Source organism: Hylobates moloch, unplaced genomic scaffold (genome assembly GCF_009828535.3).
Source record: "Hylobates moloch isolate HMO894 unplaced genomic scaffold, HMol_V3 SCAFFOLD_3, whole genome shotgun sequence".
Taxonomy (NCBI): domain Eukaryota; kingdom Metazoa; phylum Chordata; class Mammalia; order Primates; family Hylobatidae; genus Hylobates; species Hylobates moloch.
The window spans coordinates 149,905,884-149,919,219 of record NW_026652278.1 but is presented as its reverse complement, the minus strand read 5'-3'; the positions used below and the strand labels follow the sequence as shown (position 1 = coordinate 149,919,219).

Below are 13,336 nucleotides of genomic sequence, written 5' to 3'. Positions count from 1 at the left end.
CCCTACCCTCAAGCCTGGAAACCATAGCCCTAAATGGGAACAGACATTCGTGTATTTGTGCACAAATGTTGCCTTTTGGCCCGCCACACCTCCCTATCCTGTACTCATATAAACCCCAAACCCCAGCCTCCATGAAGAGAAGAGCAGAAGACTAGAAGAGCAGAAGAACGGCAGAGCAGCAGTGTGGTGCAGCAGCGAAGGAGACGAGAAGGAGTGTCGGAGTGTCAAGAGGAATTTGGCTGGGGATGGTTGGAGTGAAGATCGGCCGCAGGATGAACGAACTCCAGTGGAAGATCATCTTCCCACTCCATCCCCTTTCCAGCTCCCCATGAATCTTTCTGAGAGCCACATCCATCTGGCAATAAAATTCCCCACATTTACCATCCTTCAATTTGTCTGTGTGATCTGATTCTTCCTGTATATCGGACAAGAACCTGGTACCAAGAGGGCACTGAGCTGGTTAACACTTAAGCCATCTGCGGATGGCAGAGCTAAAAGATCACTGTAATACACACCCACTGGGGCTTTGGGAGTCATAGGCACTCACCCCTAGACACTACGTGGCTTGCCCTGGCTCCTACACCTGCCTGTCTATGTACCTCCCCTTCTGTAACGGGTTTGAGTGTGCAGTGGCCTAACAGACAAGCCACATCCCTGTTGCACATCCTGCAAGGGGGTTCAGGGAACTCTCTCATTTCACTATAGAACACTCTAAGTATGTGGTTTAGAAATTTGGGCATCTAACCAATTTCAGGTAAAATAAACATCATTCCATACAAATAGATTTATTCAAAACCCTCAACTTCTAACACCACAATACACCATTTTATGTCTTACATCATAACAAAAGCCAGTTGCTTTACCAAAAACAGGTAAACTCATCTCTCAATTTAGTATTTTCTTCTTGAAGTACTGGATCATTCTATTACCAACCAGATTCTTTTGTCACAGAGAGAAGTCATAACTTAAGTCAACAACTATTTTTCATAATGTTCATGAAGGTATGGAGTATCTTAGTATAATATAACTTAATTGTAGGTATCTTCTCACCTCTGCCTCTTCTCTCAGCAACATTAATTTTTGCATGTTTGTTGTCTCTTGAAAAAGTACGGCGTATTTTATCTTGAAAAAATAATTTACATTTGTACAATATAAATACTAAATATGTCTATGTGCATATAGAAGAGCTACATTATTTGTATGTTATTTGTACCTAAAAGTTGATACAAACAGGAATTCAACAATGATTTTATCATGTATCATATATCACTAAGGGATATAGCTAACATTTAGAATTAAACAAATTATCTTACCAAAATGATTATCAATGTTTATATGGTAATACTTTTCAGGGAAAAAACACTTAATAATCACACTTTTGGAAAATAATTATAAATATTAATTGATCTTGTTTACAGATATGTTCAAAACAATAGTGACAGTTTTTAAATATTTTCCAGCACATTTACCATATTTCTTTGCTTTCGATAGCTATGTAATTCTTTACTTAGGTTTAAGAATATACCCTTTTCCTAAAAGGATATAATTAGATAAATCAAATATGTAACTAAACTATGATAGAAATCTCTTGAGTTAGGTATAATAAATATAATATAGGACCTCTTTTCACATTTAAAAATGATACCTGGAAGCAAGCCTGTTATCTTTCTACAATTTATAAAATTACAGACAAAGGCAGTAAAGCACATTACCTTCTGGCAGGAAAGGAATATTAACAACCTTGGGATCTCAGAAAAGACAGAATATACCTTTATAGTTATAGGTACCACAGGTGAAACATGGATGAGTTAGATTCAAAAGTTCTTGTTTCTGATCTTTTCAGAGAAGCTGATATTGGAAATGAAATACCTCTGACTCCTTGAAATAAATTACAACCCTAGAGACTTGAGAAGACTGTCTAGGTTCCAGTTTTGTTAACCAGAAAATAAGAATGGCTTTGCCCACTAATCAACATCTCTTGACAAGTAAGTGTTGGTATATTATTTAACATCTTTTGTTATATCTATGCAAATAAACCCGGGCAATGAAAAAATTAATGGTATTGAATTCCAAACGTTTCAACATCACCTCCTGTGTTTAAACTATGCCTTAGGAGCAGAGGTTTGATCACAAGGAGGAACTGGGGAACCAAAATTGACATTTTATTTAACTGCCATCAGGAATAAATATAAATTGAATTTCCTAGAGTTGATAAAGTGTGGGGTACTTTGTACCCTGAGATAAACAAACAGTGTAATAGTTTAAGCATTTTCTTTTTGTTGCTGACTAGGAAATGAGAAAACAAACTCAGAAGCAAATTCCTTTATCCCTGGGCTGTGCAATGCTGATTTTGGAAGACATGTTACATTCTATGTGGATATAGAAATTATTTGAGAAAAAGTCTGTTTTTCATAACTGGTATTAACATGCTAACCCTGGTAATTTTGCAGTTTCTTTTGTCCTGAAATACTTTGTGTGAGTGTATTTGTGTGTGTGTGTGTGTGTGTGTGTGTGTGTGTGTGTGTGTGTATTTGATGAGCAAATCTTTCTGAGGTCTGACTTCCTTGCAAAGTAACCCTTTAGCAAGTGCATTTTGTCTTGTTCTAGTGCTTTTGTCATTGAATCTTGCTTTCATATGGGTAAGTTTAGATATAGGTATTCTGATATTAAACATGAGGTCTTGGGATCGGAAGACGGTCTGTTTTTTACTTACAGTACATCTTAGCACTGGTTCTCCTAGCTCCATTTCCCACAGGGCAATAAGGTAAAAACATGATGTTATCTCATGCATGCAGTGGGATTGTGCTGCAGGAGAATGATGATGGAATTATGAGACTCGGAGCATAAGCAGGGTGGTTGGCACATTGATCCATCCTCTCCTCTAGGGAGAGAGAAACACTGGCATATAAACAAATCTCTGTGGAGGGGAGAAGGCTCTCTGGCTTCGTTACCTTGTGTTGTAAACAGACGAGTGGGAAAAAGTCTGTAACTCTCTTCAGAAAAACAAAAAACAAAAAACACTATTGTTCCTGAACCAAACTGTATTTGGGCTGCTTATTCTCTTGGCCCAATAACAACATGCAGATGAACTGAGAAAGAATAGAGTTTTTATTTCTGTAACCAGGTACAAGGAGAAGGCCTGGAAAATAACGCCAGACAAACTCAAAGTTACTAAGTTTTCCAGAGCTTATATACCTTCTAAGCTATGTGTTTACGTGTAAGTGTGCATTTATCTAAAGACATAAGTGATTAACTTCTTTTAATCTATAACTAAGATCTGAGTCCTCAAGACCTTCCTCTGAATCCTCAGTAAATTTACTTAATTTAAATGGATACAGGTGCTGGGGTGATTACTTTTGTCTTGTCTCCTACTAAATCATGGAGGTTTGAGGAGTTCCTTCAGACCCCCAATAAACTTGTTTGTGGAGGTCTGAGTTTCTTCAGACCCCCAATAAAACTTGTTGAATCCTAAGCGGGTCCTATTAAGAACTTCTTCATTATCTTGTCACGATTTAAGGCCCAGGAAAGGCCTAGGCAAAACTCTTGGTGGGCTTTTGTCATATTCCAGTCCTTGTATAATTGCACTGGCTCTGTCAGCTTTTAATATTTAACTTAACCGCTTAGTCAGTGCTGAAACAGTTGTTACGGAGGCCTGCCTGTTCGGCCATTAGGGAGACCTGGACTGCCACACTATCTCTAGCCTTCAAAGCATTTTTCCTATTGAATCAGGTTTCAACAATGTTTGCTAGTTTTCTTTAATAAAAAGCCTGCATGATCCTAGTGTTTTATGTTTTGTAAGCATGAAAATATTAATGAACAATTATCTTCATTAGTTTGAAAACTAGAGAAGTCTGTATGTACAAAACTATGAAGAAAAAGTCATGAAAATGGGAGATAAATATTTGGGTTTTGTCTTAGATACAGGAAAAAAATTTCAAGCATGTCATTGTCAATTAAAGTTGATTTTTCTACAAGTCCTCTGTTTGTTTATGTTTGTACCTAATTAATAACTGTTACTGAATAGGTCAAACTGGATATACCATTTGGCATCATAACATAGTAAAGATGTATATCTGAGTGTTTCTGTGATTTGAATCCAAAGAAAAATAACAATAACTTTTGGGTTATTCTTAATTTTGCAACATCTTAGTTCTCTTAAGAAAGATCCTGTGAAGTCGACCATATCTAAAAAGTATACATAAATATTTGATAATATATTTTATACCTGAATTTACTTTTATGATTTCATAGTAAACTTATCACTTATGGGAAACAATTTGCATTTTTATATGAATTACTTTTCTATGTTAATTATGTATTGTGATGGCAGTAATATATGATCGTGCTCCTAATACTTGACTGTGGTCAAATTCATGATGAAAATTCCTGTTGTACCTTTGCATGAACAATTGGTAAACACAATTTTATATTATTAGCACAGAGCAACGTATAGTTCTAGCGTCTTACTTAAGATACTACCCTACTGTGGTCTGGCTGTTTGTGTCCCCTTCTAAATTCAGGTGTTGAAATCATAACCCTCTAGATGATGTTATTAGAAGGTAGGGCCTTTGGGATGTGATTAGGTCATGAGAATGGAGTCCTCATGAATGTAGAATTCTCATAAAAGAGGCTCCAGGTGGGCCCTGCCCTTCTTCCTTTATGTGAGTACTTAGCTAGGGGATGGCCACTTATGAACCAGGAAGCAGACTTTCACCAGGCACTGAATCTACCTGTCCCTCAATCTGGGAATGCCCCACCTCTAAAACTGTAAGAAATCAATTTTTATATTGATAAGCCATGTGATCTGTAGTGTTTTGTGGTAGCAGCCCAAGGAGACCAATACCATCTTCTGCCCTACTAAAAAATTATTTTTAAGGACATTGTTTCCCTTATTTAGCAATTTGAATAAGATCGTTTTTCAGAATATGCATGGGAGTGTGAATTTAAGTGAAATTCCTGGAAGTCTGACAAGGGATAATCAACGTAATTGTGAATAAATTGCTTATGTGAGGCAAGTTGCTGAGGGATAATTCAGTTCTCTTAGGATTTTTAAAAGTAATCTCAAATAAAACTTGCACCTTTCTTTCAATGTTAGATACATAAAAATCTTGCTGAGTGATGAATATGATGGCTCTTTAGGTTTTTGCACCTGCTTTGAAAGGATAGTTAAGGCTCAAGTAAAATTATTGTAGGCACTTGAAGTTTCTCACCTGTGAAAGACAAAAAGCTGCAGTAAGTGAGAGTCCTTTGAGACCACTATAAAAGATTCATTTGCAAATAATCTCAAGTGCTTAAGAGATAACTTGTAGAGAAAAGTGTTTGATATTTGGATTTTTTTGTATTACTATAGCAATTGTGAGAACAAATGATTTTTGCTTCTTAAGTATGTTTTTGGGAAATCACATTTATAATGACTGTCTTTTAAAAGTCTTACATCTCAACAAAAGCTATAGGCGAGTTAAAATGAAGAAACATTTAGATTAGAAAACATTTAGATGGAAAGAAATTTATTGTATAAGGTCATTATTTTGAGTGCTTAGTAGAATTCTGAGCTTCCTGACAATTTACACTCTCTCTTAATGCCAAACATCTCGGTTTTATAGTTATTCTTTATTTATTCTTTTAATCTCAAACTTATATTTTTCAGACTAGTTTTCTCACACTAACTGTAATTTCCATGTATGTGCTGTTTAGCACCCCTTATTATTTGTAGGACTTATTAACACTAAATACTTAAATACATAGCTATCTGCTTAATGTCTGTTTCTCCCCCAAAACTAGTTCCATGATATTATAAACCTTTATTTTGCACTGCTTTCTTTGAAGTGCCAATGACATTCCTTTAGATAGAACTCTCAAGAAATCTCACATTGAGAATAGGTAGTTATATCATCACACATAAATTATCCTATACGGAAAGAGATCCAGCAAGGTCATTAGAAATGAGGAAAGTGATAGCCCTAAAAAACTGTCTTGTTTTACAGTGATGGTGGGTGACTAGACTTCTATCACCTTGAGTAAGAAGAATAAAATGCTTCATTTTTCTTTGTGCTTTCAACATATTTTAAATAAGTGCATGCTCTGAACACAAAGTACTTAATTAGTATTAACAAGACTAATGAATAAATAGACTTATGTTAGTTATCTTCCTTATCCAGGCCATGGAGATGCTGATAGCACAAGGAAGGGTCAAAAATATCTTATCCATAATTCTGACTTTTTGATATTGAGGAAAAAGAGTAATAGTCGTGGGATAAGCCCTGACTCCTCTTTACATTAGTGTACTTTTACCTTGATAATGTACAGTTGTAAGTGGGTACTTACTAATTTGTATTTGTTATGGATCAATAATTACTGGAAAAATATTTATTTTAAATCACACAATTATAGGATCTGAATTACTTGCACAAGCCAGTAAGATATATTTTTCTATAGATATATTTACAGAAAAAAGTTTGAAAATAATAAATGTTTTAAAAATTATATCAGTTCAAGACCCATATAGATAATATATTTGACTAAGTTTGACTTACTGAAATGATCATGTAAAACAGACTATACTCTAGACACCTTGATTGGATTAAAGCTACTCAATCAAGATCCATTTTATTCAATGATTACAGATTATGCTTTATTTTTAGTTACTTTATTAGAAGGCTAATCTCATTTACTCTAAATCAGTTTTTCCAATTTGCATTATTGGAAGGCAGTCTTTACCCCAGTTATTGGTTCCCTTATGTCATCCCCTGTATACTGATTAAAATCTCTACAGCTTTAAGTTAGGAAGCATGAATATGTGTATGTGCCCGTACACATGCGTGCACACACACACAAACTGCAGAAATCTACAAAGTTGACACATCAAGTGCTTAATCCTAATGTTTTGACTGGACCTATGTTTCTTTATTGTGCTTTATTTGTGTTTCTGTGGAGTTGTGTGAAAATCTGTTAATTCAATCTGTCAGTCATCAATTGCACACCTGTTAATGTATGTTCTTATCATAGTGACTACATTTCAGACTTTGCAAGCATGACTGAATTTTGCTTTTCTTCATAATGCTTTCTACTTTGCATTTACAATTGGTTCGGCAGTGGTATTATTTCTTAGGCAAACAAGAGGCTATTGTGAATGTAAAGGCAGGTTTTTCACTTCCACTATTCCAACCAAAGTATCAAAATCAAGTTTGCTTTTAGAAGAATATGAATGAAGCATTGCTTCATTGCTTTGTGTTTCATGTCCTGAAAGTGCTACTTACCAGCTCACAAATGCTGTTATTACTAACATCGTAGGTATTATATATATCTGCTCCTATCATGTATTCAGTAGCACTGCACAAACGCTTTCCACATAAGAATGTATTTCCACAATGTGTGAACATGTTTTGAATGAAATAATTAAGCCAGCAAAATATAAACATTCCCTACTGACCATTAACACTCAGTTCTAAATTCTATTCAACTTTCAGTTACCTCTAATAATGGAAAAACAAAAACGTTAAATAACAAAGAGTCTATAGGTTATTATATTTCATTTTGAAATGGGGCAACTAGTGCGTAAAAACTAGTGATCTAAACAGTTTTGGAATCAAACACAATGAGTTAAATATTTTTATTTGGGTTATGTGAATAAGTAAGTGGCTTATAGAATTTTTCACTTCACTCAAGGATTATTTCCTATAATTCAGCCAACGTCTGGGAAATATATTTCTCCAGAGCTGCTGCCACCTATACATCTATGACCTATTTTAAATGCATGTGACTTTCAAGTTTAAGGAATTATATTCATTGCCTATCCTTATTTTCTGTTTATAATATTAACTGGACTTATGTAAGTATAATAATAACAATAGTAATAAACATTTATCTAGAAAGAAATAATACTGTTTCCAGTAATTATTTTATTAATTTTCACCACACTACTCAGTGCAAGGAGAACAATAGTGCTAAATTCAGGAGGATGCCTTAGTAATATGCTGAAATACATAGTGGTCTTGGTCTTGCTACTACCTTCTGAAAAACAAGCACACAAGCAAAGCAGATACTAACTACCTAATGTTAGAGCAGTCATACAGGCAGTTTGTTTTTTTTAATTAAGTAATTTTATCTGTTAAATAATATATAAATGCAGGAAAATTCTAAATGCTAGAAAAGTTTACTAAATGAAGAGTTTCTAAGCATAAGGAAAATTCCCTTCAGTTTCAGTAAAGTTATTTATGACACGGTATATTTGTGATTTTGTGTTAGCTTTTATTATTTCCTGCTGTCAGATATCTGTAGATACAGGGCTGCTCATAATTTGTTTTTTAACCATACTTTCTCACCAACAGGCAGCTTCCTACAAATATGGCATGTCTAAAGGATTTCTCATTTATTCTAACTTTTCCAGCTCTTTCTTCATGGTAAACTTGTCCAAGAAAGCTCATGTTAATCCCTGGACCATGTTACCGTTGCTTTAAAAAAGGGGTGATTATTTTTCTTGTCAGGATGTGCTGCCTCCTTTAGAAAATAACTTTTAGCCACACATCCCTGAAATCTGAACCTGTAGGGGTTCTCTTTAGCCTCCTTGCAACCCTCTGTCATCTTGTTTTTTAAAGATGGATTTTGTATATCACTCTCTCACATTCCCTGTGGTATTTGACGATTTATGAGAGAAGCAGGCATTTCCCATTTATACTCTACAATGTAACTACTATAAATAAGGTGGTGTGGTGTTGTTATTTTGTATTGAGTCAAAATAACTAGGTCAGTGCATTGAAATGGAACCTAAAGATAAAAATAAAATAAATGTGTATGCATAGTGCAGAAAATATTCATAAATATTTAGATTTTTCTTACAGCAACTTTAACTTCAAATATGTATACTAGGACTATCTAATCAGATAAATAGGAGGTTAAGAAGGCTTGCTGTGTTTTAGAACAGATATGGCCCAGAGATGATCCATGGGGGTCCAAATTAGGTGTAACTATGTTATTTTTATTAATGTATTGGGTATAATTTTGTCTATATTTTGAACAAATAATTATTGTCTAGACATTTTTGTATGGTACTGTCAAGGTAACATAGGGGATATCAAAGTGAAAATATGCAGTCTTTTATCTTTATGAGCTTGCAATTAGTAGGAAAGGTGAGCTAGTTTTTAAGGCACAAATTCGTAGTCTTTCAAACAGTAAAAGGAAACATTGTTGCATGAATTTGAGTACAGAGAGAATGCTTTTATTAAAGAGCTGGTTCATGAAGATAGGACTTATTCAAAACAAGAAAGAATGAAAGTATTCCAGAAGAAGAAAGAGCATGGGTGATGAGAAAATACGTGGTGCCCATATAAAAAGAAAGTAAATACATTTGGCTGAAGCCTTGAAAATACAAAAGATTTTAGTTGAATAGAGGTTTTAATAGTTTTTTAGAAACCCTTGAATACCAGGCAAAGGGGTGTTATCCTTTTTCCTTAGGCAATGCAAAAACAATACTATAAAATACAGAGATAGGTTTTATTAATGAGGAGATTTGAATGAATGTCTTATTTGAACAATTTTAAGTTTCCAAAATATTTGTGTTTCTTTTTCAAAACTTTTGAAACAAAACAGACATGAAAATATCTCAAGTGTATGGTTTTTCTGCTCACAAAATAACTTCTACATAGGCATAATTTTAGAAAATAGAGTTTGCTCTGCTTTTCATGTATCAGTGAGGAAAATATTATGTATTTTGCCCCTCTTGCTAAATTGCTGTCCATTATGGAAAGATAAGTGTGAAAACATGTAAGGTTTCCTTCTGTTTGTACCTTCATTAGGAATTTCAACTAGTAATTAGCAAAATTGACAATACTGCAATGAAGTTAGCAAAGCTTAAACTCTGGAGCTTCCACTTTCATGAGATTTTTCCAGAGCCTAGGCAAGGGCTCAAGATGTTTGCTCTTCAAGTTCTATATTTTTGTAAGATTTTCAAAGTAAGATTTTAAATACAATTACTAAAAACTACTACCTCTTAATTGTTTATCTTACTGTCTGTCACTTTTTCTCTCATACTGGCTGATACTGGACAAAAGCATGGGCCCTTTCGAGTCCAGCTAAGGATTCCAAAGCCCTTATTGAGTCCTTGTTGAGTTGGGGAATCTTCTACTTTCGGTTTAGTGGAATGTATTTCTAAGACTTGCAGAGTATGGCTGGCCATTCCCATTTTAGGAATTACTCTACACTCTACTGAATTACCTAGCATTGTGGCACAGGACCAAAGGAAAAAAAATTACACCATGCAAATTTAATCTATAGCTGAAGCATCTGAAATTATGTGGATAGCACAGAAGGAACAAAAATTAGACATATGGATACAGAAATTATTTTGTGAAAAAATGCTCTAATCGTGAAATCTATAAATTGTAAGGGTAGTAGTCAGTTCATTGACCCTTAGTCAGAATGGATATTCTCTCCTGTCTGAGTATTTCTATAATTCAGTTTTTGCTGTTGTGCCAGATGGATGGGTGAATGGTTGAATGGGTGGATGGATGGATGGATGGATGCATGGATGCATGCATGAATGCATGGGTAGAAAATGAGGTAAATAATTTAGAGGAGTGTTCAGGAATTGTTTAAAATAGAAATCATCAATGTTCATGTTTTTGCAGCACAAACTGGTTTCAATACTTCACACAGTGAATGTTTTCTTTCTTTCTTTCTTTCTTTCTTTTTTTTTTTTTTTTTTTTAGACGGAGTCTCGCTCTGCCGCCCAGGCTGGAGTGCAGTGGCGCAATCTCGGCTCACTGCAAGCTCCGTCTCCCAGGTTCACGCCATTCTCCTGCCTCAGCCTCTCCGAGTAGCTGGGACTACAGGCGCCCGCCACCACGCCCGGCTAATTTTTTGTATTTTTAGTAGAGACGGGGTTTCACCGTGGTCTCGATCTCCTGACCTCGTGATCCGCCCGCCTCGGCCTCCCAAAGTGCTAGGATTACAAGCGTGAGCCACCGCGCCCGGCCTGAATGTTTTTGTGTGTGAAGTTGCATATTATATAAATCTCTGTGCATTAGGTTCTATTTAAGGGTGCTTCATGGTTCTTTGTTTTTTTCTGATAAAGTTTGGCATTCCCAAAAGAAATGACATGCAAAATTGCCTCTGGTGTGGCAAAATGGCTTGAAAAAGCAAATATTATAGTGACAAAACTGCTACACATATGAAGAAATAAAGCAATGTAAGTAATATTACAGTAATTTAAATGTATGTTTTTGTAGCTTCATACATAGTAGAAAATTACAAATGCTTTTGAACTATTTCATATATGCTTTTATTTCAAAATAATTTTAAATAGTTTTTACAATCATTCATTCTATAAAAATTAAGTATAACTAAAAGGGAGTATCCCAGCTGAAGCCGTAAGTGTTAAAAGTAAGACCACCGGAAGCATCAAAATGTCAAATATTTGCTCAATTTGTTTTTGTGTTTTATTAGGCAATTAACTTGGTTGACTCAAACAACACAGTGTCTTATGTAGAAGCTCAATCCTAAATTCGGTTCTTTAGTTCTTAGCTTTAGCTGTTTGGTGTCTGTCCCATGTTTGTATGGTTCAAGGGTAACCTAGATATTTAGGCAGTGGTTATACACAGATTTCGGAGCATTCTTTCTCTGGTTCTCTCCTTCCTGCGGTTTCTCTCCCAATGTCCAGCCCTATGGTTGTCTAAAACTCAGTACTTTTCTTCCTCATGCCAGAAAGATTTCACATTTTCTTTCAAAGATTCAGCTATCCAAGTAGCACTGCCAGCAGCCTGCCTCAGGCCAAAAGTCGTAAAATCCACTCTGGAGCATTCCCTTCCTTCAAGTGTCATCCAGTTGGGTTGCTTTGTTCACCTTCACCTTCAGTATCTTTAAGGTTTTAGTATTTACTCTAGAGTTTATTTTTAATTTACAAAACATTTGTTTCTGTAGAAGCTCAGTAGGCCAAAACCTAAATGGTGGTTCTCTACCAGTCATTGATTGAGAATGTGGCAAGTTTCTGATTCCTCAGAGCTAACAAATGTGAAAGACCACATTCTATCTCTTAGAGGTTTTTAGTTGAGCTCCTTAGCCTCATCCTATACACTCTGAGAGTCTGACCTATGCTATGAGGGAGAGACTGTGTTTGTGTTGTCAGCACTCCCTTGTATTTCAGGCAGTGTGACACTGTATGTTGTATGATTTTACTTTGTCTTCATGACCCAGATATCCAGACTCCCATGTCACTCCAGGATTCAGAATACATCAAATGTGCCAGGGGTAAATCCAGCCTTGTTTTTTGTGCTGGTGAATGGTCAGGCCAGTTCAAGTAACCTTGATGATTTTCATCCCCCCTCACCCCTGGAGAGAATGTTCTCTTGGGCTAATCCTGATTATCATGTCACATGGAGAGTTGGCAAATTCCCCCACAAGAAAAATTGCTGCTCATCATAGGTTAATTAAGAAGAGTTTTTTAATGGAATTTTAATCTAATTTTAGTTTATTTTAGTACTCATTATTTCCATAGTCTTCTGATGTTTTCAAAAATTGATTTCTGCCAGCATCCATTAATGATGATAACTCTTAGAAAACTGGGAACAGAGAAGAACTTCCTCAACTTGATAAAGAATATATAGAAAGCTTACAACTAACGTAACATCATCCTTAATGGAGAGACACTAGAGGTTCTTCCCCTAAAATCAGAAACAAGAAAAGTATATCTCCTTTCTCATTCCTTTTCAACATCATACTAGAAGTCCTCCTGGATACTGCATTAAGGCAAGAAAAAGAAATGAAAGGCTTAGAGATTGGAAAAGAAGGCATAAAACTGTCTTAGCTCAAAATCAGATTATTATCTATGTAGAAAATCCAAATGAAACAATTTAAAAAATTATAAACCTAAGAATACATTATGGTAACATTATAGGACACAATGTAAATATGCAAAGTTAATTGTGCTCCTATGTATCAGCAATGAGCAATCAGAATTTGAAATTAAAATACAACACTATTTAACATGAAATAAATAAAAATGTTAGATATAAATCTAAGAAAGTATATACATAACTTATATAATGAAAACTACAAAATGCTGATGAGAGAAATTGAAGAAGTTCTAAATAAATGAAGATATATTCCATGTTCATGGATAAAAAGACTTAATATTGTTAAGATGTCAGTTCTTCCCAACTTTATCTATAGATTCAACTCAATCCCAACATCCTAATGTTATTTTTGCATATCAAAAGACTGATAAAGTGATATAGAAATAAAAAAACCAGAATAGCCAACACAATACTTAAGAAGAACAAAGTTGAAGAACAGACACTAATCAGCTTCAAGACTTACTATACACTCTTATAAATCAAGAAGGTGT

General features: G+C 34.9%; 1 long non-coding RNA gene across 1 annotated transcript in view; it reads left to right on the top strand.

The window, feature by feature from the left end:
* LOC131382981 (uncharacterized) overlaps positions 1-13,336 on the top strand; it is a 157,341-nt gene that overhangs the window by 34,879 nt on the left and 109,126 nt on the right. The window contains exon 2 of the long non-coding RNA XR_009212622.1: positions 1,844-1,985. This is a non-coding gene — a long non-coding RNA (uncharacterized LOC131382981). The remainder of the gene's footprint in view (positions 1-1,843; positions 1,986-13,336) is intronic.